The sequence below is a fragment of the Mustela nivalis genome (assembly GCF_964662115.1).
Source record: "Mustela nivalis genome assembly, chromosome: 20".
Lineage (NCBI taxonomy): Eukaryota > Metazoa > Chordata > Mammalia > Carnivora > Mustelidae > Mustela > Mustela nivalis.
This window is the reverse complement of record NC_139039.1, coordinates 7,522,691-7,536,673: the sequence shown is the minus strand read 5'-3', so window position 1 is coordinate 7,536,673 and position 13,983 is coordinate 7,522,691. Positions and strand designations below refer to the sequence as shown.

The 13,983-nt window shown below is 38.6% G+C and overlaps 1 protein-coding gene across 1 annotated transcript in view; it reads left to right on the top strand.

Annotated features, from left to right (window-relative positions):
- ADAM9 (ADAM metallopeptidase domain 9) overlaps positions 1-13,983 on the top strand; it is a 148,815-nt gene that overhangs the window by 101,673 nt on the left and 33,159 nt on the right. The gene's annotated exons all lie outside the window — the stretch shown is intronic.

Sequence of the window (13,983 nt, the reverse complement as noted above, 5' to 3'; positions counted from 1 at the left end):
ATGTTAAGAAAGATAATTAAGAGTAGTGCAGAAACTGTAAGAATTCTTTACCGATGCCATGAATTAAGAGCAGGTCAAGAAGAGTTATGGCAAACGTCAGTCATACAGAAGAGATACAGGGGAGCAGGAGTGTTGAGCAAGTTGAAGAAACCAACTTAGAGGAGAGTAGAAGAGGAGAAGGAGGGGGAGAGAACATAAATGACTAATAACACGACATGTGAAGAAGACAGGTGGACTTGCAAGTTACCTTAATGTCTACAGTTTTCAGTACCAGTTCTGCCCCTTCCTTCTTCCAAAAAGACCCTTATATTTTTGTGCCTGCCTTTGCCACTGTAAGAACTCAATTGCTGTAGTTACTATAAACAGTGCTAAGGCAAATGGCTTTATAAATAAAACTTTCCAGAATATTATGTTTGTTTTCTGAGGTTAAACTACTATAATGGGGTGTGCATGCTTTACTTACTTATTTATTTTTAAGATATATTTGTTTATTTGAGAGTGAGACCACGAATGGTAAGGGCAGAGGTTCCTTCTTTTGTGATTTGCTTAAAAAATTGGTCTGTTTTCTTACTGATTTAAAAGAATTTTTACTAATTTATGTCATATATAATGTCATTTATATAACATGTATATAATATATAATAGATATAAATATATATAGTATTTCTGCCTGGTTTATTTCTTGCCTCTTCTTTCTTTAGTTTTTAGTAATTTTTTGCTATATTTGAATTTTTATATATTCAAATCCGTTATTCCTTTCCTTTATGATTTCTAACTTTGCTTAAATATTTTTGAAGATCTTTCTCAGTATAATATCAGATCATTATTCTCCGGTATTTTCTAGAAGATTTTATTTTTCATTTAATTCCCCTTTAATCTAGGAGAATGTGGAGTATATTCAGTATGAGGTTGGCATTCTTTTTCCCCTTTTATCATTTATTCATTCAGAAATTACCATTGTATGTTGAGTTCTAATGTCATTTTCTTCAGAATGGTTTATTATAAATGGTTCATTTATAATCTCTCTAATTTGAAATCTTATTTAAATTACCTATTAAATTTGTATATATTCAAGCCTTCATTTCTGTTTTCTTTGTCTTTATGCTTTTGATATTTCTAACTACTCATGTTTGTACTGCCTTGTTTCAGTTTTTATTGGTTTCATAATATATTTTTAATATCTGGTCATGCAAATGCCCATTCATTCTTTTTTCCTACAGAAAAGTAGGAAAATGGATTTTAATTCATTTATCATTCCAGATGAACTTGAGATAATTTTTGTCAGGTTATAAAAAAAATTAAAAATGTAATTAAAAAGCGCTTTTTATTTTGGTTGGGGTGACATTAAAACTTATAATAGGGAAAAGTGACATGATTACATTATTGAGTCTTCTGATAGGAAAGCATTGTATGTGTCTCCATTTTTGGGAGGCCTTTTAAAGATTTAGTCTTACAGGTTTTTTCTGTTTTTTTTTTGTTTGTTTGTTTGTTTTATTGCTGGATGTATTTTTTTTTTAAGATTTTATTTGTTTATTTGACAGACAGAGATCACAGGCAGGCAGAGAGGCAGGCAGAGAGAGAGGAAGGGAAGCAGGCTCCCTGCTGAGCAGAGAGCCTGATGTGGGGCTCGATCCCAGGACACTGAGATCATGACCTGAGCCGAAGGCAGGGGCTTAACCCACTGAGCAACCCAGATGCCCCTGCTAGATGTATTTTTATTGCTATTATGAACAGCCCCATTTTCTTCTGTTATATTTTCTAATTTGTTATGTTACAATTTCTAATTGGTTTTATTGGCAAGAAAAGCTATTTTGTTTTTATTTTTGACTAGGTATTATTGGTATTCAGAAAAAAATTTGTATATGTTTATTTTGTTTCTAGTCATATACTTGGTGTTACATATTTCTATTAATTATATTAGTATTTTCTAAGTAAACAGTCATCATTTGTAAATGATAAAATGTTCATTTCCTTTCTGGTATTTACAATTTGGATTTGTTTTAGATATATATATTGGATAGATATATTTGATAATATATTATATATGCAATTTGTAATGGCAATGATAGCACTTCCAGAACAATTTCAAATACTGATAGCATACATCTTTGTCTTGACCATCTTGGGATGGGAATATATCTAATCTTTCAGGTTATGTATGATTTTGGCTAATGGCTTGGGGGAGATAGTATTTTTTTCTTTAGTGAAGTATTCTTTTAATCCTATTTAATAAGAAAAAAAGAATAGATTTTATATTTTATGAGTAGTTTTTTTGATATTAAAAATATTAAATATTTAAAAATATTAGATACTATTAAAATAATCATTATTTACTTTTGACTTACTAATGTGTGCTGGGTTATCCCAATAAATTCCCTAACATTAAATTATCTCTACATTCCTGGAGCATCTGGTAACATTAAATTTTTCTTTAGATATATTCCTGGGCTAATTTCATTTTGTATTCTGTAACTGTATACTTTTGATGTTTTTTGAATTGATGAAATTTTACTCTGTGGATTATAATCAGCACTCTTAGGTCTCATAAAAACTCAGATAAGATTAAATTAAAGGATAAGAAATTAATTGATTTAAGTCAAAGAGTCCCATAAAGAGCTTTGGAACCCAGAATCACAAATAATGTTCCTGTAGTTCTTTCTAGTATTTTTCATCTTTGCCTCTCCCTTATTGGCTCCCTGCACTTCTTCTGCCCCCTCCTGCCCTGGTTTTATTGAGATATAATTGAATATAACATGGTATAAGTTTAAGGTATAATCATTGTGATGATTCAATACATGTATTTATTGCAAAATGATTACCACAGTAAGGTTAATTGACACATCTATTACTTCACATAAATATATTTTCTTTTTTTTTTTCGGTGGTAAGAACATTTCAGATTTATTCTCCTGGCAACTTTCAAGCATATAATATTGTTAACTATAATCATATGTTGAATATTAGATACCCAGAAATTTCTCTATAACTGGAAGTTTGTGCCATTGGATTGACGTCTCCTCACTTATCCTACTCCCCAACCTCTGAAAAACAGCATTCTACTCTCTGTTTCTGAGTATGACTTTTTTTTTTTTTTAAGATTGTACATGTCAGTGAGATCATACGATATTTGTCTTTCTTTTTCAGAATTGTTTCATTTAGAATAATGCCCTCAAGTTCTATGCATCTTGTTGTAAGTGGCAGAATTGGTTGATCAGGAGTGTGTTGTTTACTTTTATTTATGTATTTATTTGTAAAGATTTAATTTATTCATTTGACAGAAAGAGAAAGCAAAAGAAGGTGGAGCTGCAGGTAGAGGGAGAGGGAGAAGCAGACTTCCTGCTGATCAGGGAGCCCAATGTGGGTCTCAATCCAGGACCCCGGATCATGAACCGACCTAAAGGCAGATGTTTAACTGACTGAGCCATGTCCTGTTGTTTACTTTCTACATTTTTGTGAATTTCCCATTTCAGAAATCAGAAATTGTGATTAGAAAAGATACTAGATAAGATTTTAGTCTTTTTAAATTTGTTAAGTCTTGCTTTGGGGCCCAACATAAGTTGTATCCTGTAGAATGTTCTGTGTGTGCTTAAGAAGACTAGATGTTCTACTGCTGTTGCATGGGCTGTTCTGTTTATGTTTGTTAGATCCATTTTGGTTTATAAAGTTCTTCAGGTCTGCTGTTTTCTTACTAAGTTTCTTTCTGATGATCTATCCAATGTTGAATGTAGGGTTTTAAAGTCCACTACTGTTATTATATTGCTATTTCTCCCTTCAGTTTGGTTATTATTTGCTTTAAATATTTAGGTGCTCCCATGTAAGGTGCATAAATATCTAAAATTGTTATAGCCTCATGATGAATTGATTCCTTAATCCCTATTTCATGACCTTCTTTGTCTCTTGCAACCAGTTTTGACTAAAAGTCTATTATATGTGATATAAGTATAACCATTTACATGGAATATTTTTTTCTGTCTCCTCACTTTCAACCTGTATGCACTTACAACTAATGTGAGCTTTTCTTAGGCTGCTTATTGTTGGATCTTGATTTTTTTTTTAATTTATTCAGCCACTTTGTATTTTTAATTGGGAATTTAGTTCATTTATATTTAAAGTAATTATTGGTAGGTATTGATTGCCATTTCATTGTTGACTGTTTTTCAGTTTTTTTGTTCCTTTCTTCTGCTCTTCCTATCTTCCTTTGTGATTTTTTTTGTAGTGTATACGTTAATTCTTTTCTCTTTATCTTTTGCCTGTCTACTATGTTCCTTCTCTTGTGGTTACCATAAGGCTTATATAAAACACTATGTAGGTATAAGTGTATTTTAAGCTGATAATAACTTACCTTCAATTGCATATACAAGCTCTACACTTTTACTTCTCTCATATTTAAACTATTGATGTCATACTTTGCATTTTCTTATATTATGCATCCATTAATAAGTTATTTTTATTTTTTAAGTTTTATACTAAAGTGATTTTATACCATTATAGTATTAAGGTATTCAGAATTTGACTATGTATTTCCTTTTACCATGAGTTTTGTGGTTTTATATGTTTTCATATTGTTAGTATCCTTTCATTTCAACTTGGATTCTCTTTAACATTTCTTGAAAGGCAGGGCTAGTAGTGATGAACTCTTCTGTTGTTTGGGAATGTCTTTAGCTCTCCTTCATTTCTGAAGGACAGTTTTGCCATGTATAGTATTTTTGGTTGGCAATTTTTTATTCTTGTTGTTCAGCACATTGCCTGTATCATTTCACTTTGTTCTGGCTTGCAAGGTTTCTTTAGAGACATCCATTAGTAGCCATATGGGGGTTCCCTTGTATGTCATGAGTCTTGCCGCTTTCTCTTCCTTCTTCCAAAATTCTCTCCTTTTTGTCTTTTAACATCTGATTAATGTGTCTCAAAGGAATTTTGGGGTTGATCTTTCATGGAGTTCTTTGAGTTTCCTATACCTGAATGTCCATATTCTCCCATGATTTGGGGAAATTTCAATTATTCTTTTTTTAAATAAACTTTCTGCCAAGTTCTTCTTCAGGGACTCCTATGATATGAATGTTCATTTAATGGGGTCCCTTAATTCACATAGGCTTTCTTTAATCTTTTTCAAAAAAGTCTTTTTTCTTTTTGTTTCTCTACCTGGCTTTTTTTTTTTTTTTTAAGATTTTATTTATTTGAGAGAGAGAGAGCATGTGCACAAGCATGGAGAGGGGCATAGGGAGAGGGAGAAGCAGACTCCCTGCTGATCAGGGACCTGATTGGGGGGGGGCTCGATCCCAGGATCCTGGGATCATGACCTGAGCCAATGGCAGATGATTAACTGCCTGAGCCGCACAGGCACCCCATCTAACTGGTTAATTTCAAGCAGTGTGTCTTTGAGTTTGCTGATTATTTCTTCTGGATGAGTAAATTTGTTCTTAAAGCTCTCCATTACATTTTTCATCTCTGTCATTGTTTTCTTCACCTGCAGGTTTTCTTTTTCATTCTTTTTATGGTCTCTACTTCTTTATTAAGCTCATTCTATTCATTCATTGTTTCTCTGATTTTGTTTAGAAGTCTGTATTCTCTCTCATTTCATTCACTTTATGATGATTATTTTGCATTCTTTGTCAGGTAACCTATGGATCATCATTTCTTTAGGGTCATTTATTAGTACTTTATTAGTTTCTTTTGGTGAGGTCATAGTCCCCTGATTCTTCCATGTAGTATTATATTGATGGACGTGTATTTGAAGAAACAAACACTTACTCTGGTCTTTACAGATTGGTTTCATGAGGTAAGGCCCTCCTATTTTCTATGTTGATGGGATTACCTCTGGAATATTAGTTGGGCTGGGTTGGAGCTGGTTACAGCTCCCCAGTGGGGTCTTGTTTTCAGGGGCTTTGGTAGGTATAGATGCTAACTGGTCCCTCAGTGGATTGAACTACCTTCTGTACCTTGTTCAGTAAGTAGGGTGGCCTTAAGACAAGGGTCTGCTTCAGAGTCTGCAGTTGGGTCTTCAGACACCGGCCTATTACCAGGTTCATGGACTGGTATGGCTCCCATTAGGAAGGGACCTGAGAAGATTGCTGTCTATTCACTTGATGGGTTCCTGAGTGGCCAGGACTGCTCCCTGACTAGTGGAAAGGACTAGAGCAGAAGATAAAGCTAGTTCAGGATCTCTTGATGTGCAGGGATGAGCATCTACTATTGGGTCTCTGTGCTGGCAGGACAGCTTGTGGACTAAGGCTTGGAGCTTCTGAAACCTAGTACAGATCCCCTTCAGAATCTTTGGGATTGCAGGAGGTGGGTCCCTTGGTTGGTGGATCTGGTGGGGGATCTGGTGGTATGGCTATGATGGCGTTGGAGCCAAGTTTAGGGCCCTTGAGGCTTTCTGGGGTTCTAGCTCAGAGTGTCTCATTTTGGATCCTTGTGCCAGCAAGTGTATTCACAGACTGTGGTTGCTAGGTTCACAAGTATACGGTTCTTTTAGAAATGCTGGGGTGGTTGACAAGAGTGTCTCCCACTAGGACCTGGACCCTTCAGGCTACTGGCAGACTGTGGCTGTGAAGAAACTAGAGCTAATTATAGGGCCCTTTCAAGTGCTCAAGGGGCACAGATGGGACTCTCTCCTGCATGGCCCTTGTGCCAACAGGCCTGTTCAAGGAGAGTGGCTGGGAGGGGACTGGAGTTGAGTAGAAGGCCCTTTAAGATTCTATAATCTGTGTTTGACAGGTTTATCTCCAGAGGCTCCCAGACTGTGGGTCAAGGGGGCCTAAAGTTCATGGACCACAGCTGGGACTGAGGTCCGTATACCTACTATTTGATGTACATGTGGGTGTGACTTCTCTCGGGTGCTTTGGTATTTGGTGCTGGTGACAGATCTAAAGCCAGGTGGGTCTGTAGCCCTTCAGGGTATAGAGCTGCTTCTGAGTCTATAGCCAGGACCATGGTTGGTAAGTCAGCTTCCTAGTGTACAAGCCTAACTTCTCAAAATGGCTCTCCTTAGTCTTGGACTACAGAGGGGTTTCATAATCTCCTATTTGGATCCAGAGCTCTTGCAAAGGCATTTTGTCATGGATAGATTTCAAAATATTATGTGTGTGATGGGGGTTATTGTTAAGGGATGTTTTATGAGGTCATTTTGCTGATATCACTTCTCTCTTTTTGGCTTTATTCCTTCTAGTGCATACAGAGATTTACAATATAGCAGGAAAAAAACCCTCATATTTTCCCAGTACCCTTGAAGTAGGTAGGGCTGTTTTCCCTCCAGCTATAAATCAAGACTTCCTGGGAAGGGAATATAAGGGACCACTTGAAGGGCCGGTTGTAATGTCCAGCAGTATAAAAGAGTATGATTGGTGGGGTCTAGAATATAGGAATACAGGCTCTGCCATATGCTTAGTCCTCTTTTAAATCCATGACACTGAGGGGAGGTGAAGAGTTAGGTACGTTTACCAGAAAAAAGAAAGAGAGAGAGAGAGAGATGAGAAATCATACTGAATAGAATTAAAAAAGAAAAAAGGAAAAGAAAACAAGTCAACAAAATACAGAAACAAACAAATAAAATAGACATCATTGCAGTCAAATTTTATTACATAGTCTCTGCTTTCTTCAGCTTCAGTGCCTGAGACTAGTCATTACTGGTCATGTTTTAGTGTGCTCAGGCTGCCATGAAAAATACTAGCTCCCAGTTGGCTTAAACAACAGAAATTATTTCTCATAGTTCTGGAGCCTGGTAAGTCCCAAGATCAAGGTGCCATTAAGGTACATTTCCTTCTTAGACCTCTTCTCTTGGCTCATAGGTGGTTATCATCTTACTGTGTGCTCACATGACCCCTTTTCTGTGTGCATGTGGAGGGCCAGAAAGAAAGAGAGCACAAACTCTCTGGTGTCTCATGAAGACACTAATCCTGTCAGACCAGGTTCCACCCTCATCTAAACTTAATTATCTCCAGAAGTCTTCATCTCCAAATACCATCATGCAGCATCTGAATTTTGAGACAGTACAAACATTGAGTTCATAAAGAGAGCCACTAGAATAGACTTAAATTTTAAGAGAAGTAGGATACTACTCATTCCTTTTTCATGCCCAAATACCTTTTAGCTGTTGTGTTGTGCATTCTGCTCAGTGTGGTAAAGGCTTTGAAGCATTCCTAAACATTTGCACGTTTTGGTTTATTTTAGGTATTTGTTTAGTTTTGGTCTAAGCATAAGTGAGAAATATTGGTCAGTGTATTAGGGTTCTCTCCAGAGAAGCAGAACTAATAGGATGTGTGTATGTTTGTGTATGTGTGTGTGTGTGTGTGTGTTTGTGTGTGTGTCTCTGTGTGTGTAGGATTTTTTATAGGAAATTAAAAAAAATATTTATTTATTTGACAGATCACAAGTAGGGAGAGAGGTAGGCAGAGAGAGAGGGGAAAGCAGGCTCCCTGCTGAGCAGAGAGCCCGATGCGGGCCTCGATCTCAGAACTCTGAGATCATGACCTGAGCAGAAGGCAGAGGCTTAACCCACTGAACCACCCAGGCACCCTGTGTAGGAATTTTTTTATATGGAATTGGCTTACACGATTATGGAGATTAACAAGTCCTAGGATCCAATATCTTCAGTAGGCAAGCTGGACACTCAGAAGAGCTAATGGTGTAGTTCTGGTCTAAAGTCTGGGACAGAGAAGATAGTTAAGCACGAAGGGAGACTGTGGGTGCTTAAGCCATTTCTTTGTGTGACTTACTATTACCTTCAGGATCTGCTCAAGCTTACCATGTATCTGCAACTTTAATTTGATGATGGAATATTACTGTGTCTGCTAGACTTTAAGGCATGGTGGGTCAGGTAAACACCCAGTTCATGTCCTGGACATGACTGGATAGTTCATGGACAGTTAGGTCCTGTGGTAACTTGGTAGCTTATGGTTAAGTGTTCAGTCTAGAAAGGCCTCCATAGCAGGCCACGAGCTGTATCTAAAAAAGAGAGTAGTTATCTGGTGAGGATGGAAGGATTTTCCTCCAAAATCCTAAGTACTAACATAGTGCTGTTCACCTCTGAGGAACTGCCAGAGGGTCCAGAGAGCATTCCTATTGCCACTGATAGCTGGAGCATCACCGAATGTTTTGGAGCAAGGGCCCATTTGGCAGAGCAGTTTGTGTGGCCTCCTAGACCTGTTGCAGAATCTTCTCTTGCTCTAGTCCATACTCCACTAGCTTTTCAGGTCACATGGTAAGTGGACTTGAGTAACACGCCCAGATCAGGACTGTATCGCCTCCAAAGTCAAAGGCCCACTATTGTCTTACCTCTTTTTAATTGCCAGTGGGGCCTGATGTCACATCTTATCCTTCACTTTTTTTTTTTTTTAAGATTTTACTTATTTTTTATTTAACGGACAGAGATCACAAGTAGGCAGAGAGGCAGGCAGGGCGGGGGGAAGCAGGCTCCTTGCTGAGCAGAGAGCCCGATGTGGGGCTCAATCCCAGGACCCTGGGATCATGACCTGGGCCGAAGGTAGAGGCTTAAACCCACTGAGCCACCCAGGTGCCCCTTATCCTTCACTTCTGAAAGGAACTGTAGATGTGTTACACACCACCGGCTCCTAGAAATTTCACAGATGTAGAAGACCCCGGATTTTTTCTCAGATTTGCTTTCCACCTCTGACATGCAGTTTGTCTTACCGATTGATCTACAGCATTGCTATTTCTTCTTCTTTTTTTTTTTTTTAAGATTTTATTTATTTATTTGACAGAGATCACAAGTAGGCAGAGAGGCAGGCAGAGAGAGAGGAGGAAGCAGGGAGAGAGGAGGAAGCAGGCTCCCTGCTGAGCAGAGAGCCCAATGCGGGGCTCAATCCCAGGACCCTGAGATCATGACCTGAGCCGAAGGCAGAGGCTTTAACCCACTGAGCCACCCAGGTGCCTCAGCGTTGCTAGTTCTTGCTCACTAGGTTTAGTCAGGGTAATGGCATCCATAGAATGGGTGGAATTATCTTTCTTCTGTAAGATAAGAAAAAGTCGATCAAGATCCCCCCAAACTAACTTATGGTGTAGGGCTGGAGAGTTGCTGTACCCCTGAGAGAGGACCTTGGAGGTGTGTTGCTGGCCCCGCCAGCTGAAAGCAAAGTGCATCTGGTGATGGTTAGCAGCTGGGGTGGAGAGAACAGTACCTGCCAGGTCAGCAGCTGCGTCCCAGATGCCAGGAGATCCGTGAATGTGCTCAAGCAATACCAGTAGCTAGAGCAGCACTTACCTCCCCAGCTGCTTGAGCTTCTGATAATCCACTCTCGTTCTCCAAGATCAGTCTGTCTTCTGCACAGGCCAGATAGCTTAGTTGACCTGGATTACCTTTCCAGTCCTTAATGGTGGTACTGACTTTGCAGTGGTTCCTGGATTGTGGTATTTATCCCTTTTGGTTTACTGTTTTCCTAGGTAGTAGCAGTTCTAGTGGCTTCCAGTTGGCCTTTCCTGCCGTAATGGCCCTGACTCCACAGGTCAGGGAGCCAGTGTGGGGATTCTGCTAGTTGCTGATTGTGTGTGTTCCAGTTGTGCATTTTGGAGCTGGGAAAATAAGCCCAGGATGGGTTTGGGATGCAGTGGGCCTCCTGTGAGTGAGGAGGACCTGAAGCTCCATTGATAGCTGACCTCCATAGCTCCCTACTTTGACTGGTAGGCCACCTGATGTTTTGGGTCTTCTGGATTCAGTGTTGGTTCAGAGCCAGTGTCCAGTAGTTCCTGAGAGGTCTGATGATTTTCGTTTTGCACAATGCCCGGTTACCCTGGTATATGGCCATAGATCCTGTTGGGGAAGGATTGGAGAAAGAGTAAGAGTATACATTTTAGGCCGTGAATCAAGTGTCTACCTGAAGAGGACCAGTCCTCCCGTTCATGTAGGGGGTTCTGGGTGTGTAATGAGGCTCAAGTTTGGCAGTTGATTGAGGGCCTATTACACTGTTTTGTTCATTTGACCTCGAACTTTTCTGCTTATACAGATGTAGTAAAAATTTATTGGTACACTTCCTCTCTTTTTTATTTCTAGGAGCACCATGATCAGCTTATCAATGCCTTAGGTTTGTGCAAATCAGACTTTTCTGATTGCTTCTTTGACTTTGCTCTTTATTATGGTGATCATATCCACCTTGCCTTTGCAGTTGAGTGCCTTTGCACTTGCCCTACCCCTGGCATTCAGTTAACTCCCGTGATATTTGTGTGCCAATTCAGTGATTGCTGTTCCTAATGTAAAGTGGCCTAAGATAAGAGTGATGATACAACAATTTAGGACTGCAGGGACTCCCCTCACAATTTATTTCTCACAGTTATGGTGAAAGGTGTGTCTGCTGGACCCCTCCAGAGTGAGTGAATGGGTCTGAAATGGCAAACCCATTCCTAACATTACAACCTTCCCTAAGTCTTTGAATTGTTTCTCCTGCCTTTAACCAAGACACGTCTAGCATTTCCAGCATGCTCAGCATGGGCTAACTTCTGGTTCATATTTTAGTTGATTAACCAACAAACTGTTAAAGCTCTTTCTAAATCCCTATCCTGCAGCATTGAATGCAGAATCTCTCCTTTGTAAGTGCCTTGATAAATTTGGCCTGATCCCACTTTATGATCCTTCCACCATTATTCCACACCCTTAATATCCATTCTGACACATGTTCTTTCATGATAAATTAGAAGACTCAAGTAGTTCTTTTCCTCCTTATAGGTCACACTTTTAGGGGCCTGCTGAGATTTGAGTCTAGTGGATAGGTCTAACAGAGAAGAGGGCTGGTGGAGATGATTTCTGTGGAGAATCAGCATTGTCTTGCAGGACAGCTTCCTCATAGGAGACCATTACAATTTCCTCAGGCAATGCTGTGCTAATCCCTCTTCTTGAGAGTGAAGGGGCCTTTTCTGTTGACAGTAGGGAGATTGCTTCCACTGGCAAGAAGGACTTATGAGTATTTAGGGGCTCCCTGATTCAGGTTAGACTTCTGTTCATTTGACCTAGAACTTTTCTTCTTACACAGATATTGGGGTCTTGCCACACATCTCATTCCAACTTTCAGGATCACATTCTGTCCCCCTAGTGCCCTCACTTTAGTAGTAGATACCCTGCAAAGTTGGGAGGTCCAATTTGTGTTGTAATCTCACCAGTTGAAGGATGAAATTCTGGGTTTGATTTTCAGAGTTCTCAGCCCTGTGGCTACAAAAGATTAAGGTTTCCTTTAGGTTATTTTTGTTGTATTTGAGCTGAGAGTTCAAGTTTCTGAGCTTATTCTTTTTATCCTCTACTTTGTCCAGTGACATTAGGAGTAGCCATTGATCTCATATTTGTTAGTTTGACGAAAGTGTTTGAAAATACCATATGCACAATTACCCAGGTCCTTGATTCTTATAAGTTGATTAGGAATAACAAGTAGTGATATTTTGCATGTCTTCCTGCCAGATCATGCTATGGACTCTCAGTACTCTTCTCTTGCAAATGAAGTCATTAACATCTTTAAATGTAGTCAGGTAAGAGCCAATTCCAGAAACCCAGGGACCAATACAGAAAACTCATCTTTAAAAATTATTCTTCTAGAACCAGTCTTGGTATCTGCATTAGTCAGGGTTCTCCTGAGAAACAGAACCAATAGGAATTATATATATGTGTTATTATATATAATAACCAGGAAAGCTGGTGATAGTTCTAGTCTGGAAGCCAGCAGTCTCAATGACTATGAAGAGCCAATATTTTTAGTTCAGGTTAGGTATCTGCATTACTCAAGGTTCTCCTGAGAAACAGAACCAATAGGAATTATATATATATGTGTTATTATATATAATAACCAGGAAAGCTGATGATAGTTCTAGTCTGGAAGCCAGCAGTCTCAATGACTATGAAGAGCCAATATTTTAGTTCATGTTAGGAGGAAGACAGAATCAGCCTGAGGTTGAAGACAGGCAGGCAGGAGTAATTCTTACTCAGGGACAGGTCAGGCTTTTTGTTCTAGTCTGTCCATCATCTGATGGGATGAGGCCCCTGCATGTTAGGAAAGCAATCTACTTTACTCAGTCTATTAATTTAAATGTTAAACTGACCAAAAAAAGCACCCTCACAGAAACACTCAGAATAATTTTTGACCACAGATCTGACACTCTGTCTGTTCTGTACAGGTGATAAGCATCATAATTATTATAAATTAATGAAGTTCCAAGTAAAAATATTTATTGGGAAAAAAATTCTGTAAAATGTGGTGGATTGTAATATTCATTTATCTTCTTTATTTGCTACACCCTCTCAAAATAGAAAGGAATAAATAGGGAATAAGTCTTGAAGTATGGAATGTATGAGATTTCAACAGTAGATAAAGATTTTAACACGTTTTGAAAAACTGAAAGAGGATAGAAGATAGTAGACCGTAGTGGAATCTACAGTTTATAGTACAAACTGATGGGATGTGAACAAGAAGACTCTCTTACACTGGCAGAACCCTAAACACATTGGTTTTCAGCTCAGATTTGGAAAAACTGGTTGTAGCTGAGAGTGGGGTGAAGCGTGAAACTGAATATAGAATTACTTTTAGTCTAATCATGGAAAGGCTAGCTGGTTGTCCTATCTGCCCACTCTTCCTCTGTGGTCATCAGAGCAACAGCAAGTAGTTGCCTATTCCTCCAGGTTGGAAGTGAGACAGTAGAACTTCTGATACATAGTTGGCTGTCCTCTGTGAGATGCCTTTCTCCCTATCCTAATGCTAGTATCCTGTTCCTCTTCTTGCACATATAACTGCACTATGGATGGATTGTTACATAAAATTGGAAATTCTTGGAAGAAGCTGAGCAGAAAGACTGAGACAGAAAAATGAGAGAAAGATAAAAGCCTGACAGGATCAATTAAAGATTTTAAAATCTAACTAATTTAAACCTTTGGAGAAAGAAAATAGAGAAAATGGACAATTGTGAAATTACAGAGCACTTGTTAAAGAAAAATCCTGATAGCTTCCAGAGATAAAACAAACAAACAAATAAAAACAAAACAAAACAAAACCCCAAAGC